The 2,177-nt window shown below is 43.2% G+C and overlaps 1 pseudogene; it reads right to left on the bottom strand.

Annotated features, from left to right (window-relative positions):
* Positions 1-1,281: 1,281 nt before the first annotated feature.
* LOC116546181 lies at positions 1,282-1,366 on the bottom strand (annotated as a pseudogene).
* Positions 1,367-2,177: the final 811 nt, after the last annotated feature.

Below are 2,177 nucleotides of genomic sequence, written 5' to 3'. Positions count from 1 at the left end.
TCTGGGTCATCTTGAAGAATTCAAAAGTCTAGCAAACTGCCTGCATTCTCACTTAGCTAAAATTGGCTGAAATGGATTAGTTACTGCCCCTTCAGATGGTGCATTTCAATTCTAATGTGCTAGAGTCTCATAATTCCCTAATGTATTACACCTGGTCTGCTTTACTCAGGTTATCTACCTAGTCCCACGTTTGAGGAAATTACTCTAAAATAATAATTTTTTTGTTTTGTTTTTGAGACGGAGTCTTGCTCTGTCACCCAGGCTGGAGTGCAATGGCATAACCTCTGCTCACCACAACCTCCACCTCCTAACTTCAAGAGATTCTCCTGTCTCATCCTGCAGAGTAGCTGGGATCACAGACACGTGCCACCACACCTGGCTAATTTTTTGTATTCTAAGTAGAGATGGAGTTTCACCATGTTGGCCAGGCTGGTCTTGAACTCCTGACCTCGTGATCCACTTGCCTCAGCTTCCCAAAGTGCTGGGATTACAGGTGTGAGCCACCACACTTGACTTGAAAGAATAATTTTTAAGAGCCTGTGTTAGCAGTTTTTTGCTGCTATAACAGAATTCCACAGACAGGGTAATTAATAAAGAAAAGAGATTTATTTGGCTTATGGTTCTGGAGGCTGGGAAGTCCAAAAGCATGGCACTGGTATCTGGTGGTGGTCATCTCATGGTTGAAGGCATCACATGGAAAATGAGTGCAAGACAGAGTGAACAAATGGGGACTGAATTATCTTTTTATCAGAAACCCACTCTTGTGATAACTAACCCATTCCTGTGATAATGGTATTAATCCATTTATGAAGCCAGAGTATTCATGATCTAATCACCTCTTAAAGGCCCCACCTATTAATACTGTTACAGTGGCAATTAAATTTCAACATGAGTTTTGGTGGGGACACTCAAACCATAGCATTCTGCCCCTGGCCCCCCAAAACTTATACTCTTCTCACATAAAACATACATTCATTCCATTCCAATAGCTCCAAAAGTCTTATCTTGTTCCAGCATCAACTCAAAAGCCTAAAGTCCAGAGTCTCATCTGAAACAGATATGGATGAGACTGAACACATGATTGATCCTGAGGCAAATTCTCTACAACCATGAGACTGTAAAATCAAACAAGTTATCTACTTCAAATATATAATGGCAGGACTGGCAGAGGATAGACATTCCCATTCCAAAAGGGAAAAATAGGCAAGAAGAAAGGGGTAACTGGTCCTAAGTAAGAAAAAAAACAACAACAAAAAAACAGGCCAATCAACATTAAACCTTTTTTTTTAAATCTAATTTGTTCAATTAGCAATAATCACACCTCTGATAAACCTCATTGGCTACAATACTGTCACTGCACAAAGATAACATTAAATCTTAAAGCTGAAGAATAATCTCCTTTGACTCCATGTCCCCCATTTTGGGCACAATGGGGTGGAAGTTGGGCTCCTAAAAACCCAAGCAGCCCTCGCCCTATGGCTCTGCTGGAGACAGTCTACCCAGAAGCTCTCACGAGTTGGGATCACATGCCTGTAGCTCTCCTAGGCTGAAGTTGCATGCTGGGATCCCTACAGTTCTTGGGTTTTGGGATTAGCCCCATTCCCATGGCTAGTGAGGACTCTCTGTGGTGGTTCTGGATCCACATTTCTGCTTGGCATTGCCCTAGCAGAGGTTCTCTGCAGTGGCTCCACCCCCATGACTAAATCTCTGCCTGGGTACCAAGGCTGTCTGTGACATCCTTCAAAATCTAGGTGGAGGAAGCCACACCAACACAGCTCTTTGTATTCTGTATACCTGCAGAATTAGCACCACATAGACGCTACCAAGTTTATGGCTTGAACCAGCTCAACTGGCAGGTTGAGCCACAGCTAGGATAGTTGAGGAGCACTGCATCAGAATGCAAGAAACAGAGTCCCAAGGTGGTCCTGGGCAATAAGCCTGTGGAGGGCACCCTGAGCCCATCCGCTGAAACCATTCTTTCCCCTTAGAGCTCTGGGGCCTTTGATGGGAAGGGCAGCCTCAGAAGACCTCTGAAATGCCTTTAGAATCTTTCATTGTCTTGATGAAAAGCATTTGGCTGTCTTTTATCTATACTAACATCTGTAGCACATGACCACTTTGTTCTCCTAAACATGACTTTTCACTCTTTATATGGCCAGACTGCAAATTTTTCAAAT

The sequence above is a fragment of the Sapajus apella genome, unplaced genomic scaffold (genome assembly GCF_009761245.1).
Source record: "Sapajus apella isolate SASKATOON/1434 unplaced genomic scaffold, GSC_monkey_1.0 scaffold653, whole genome shotgun sequence".
NCBI lineage: Eukaryota > Metazoa > Chordata > Mammalia > Primates > Cebidae > Sapajus > Sapajus apella.
Note: the sequence above shows the minus strand (reverse complement) of the source record. Positions and strands in the feature narration are given on the sequence as shown.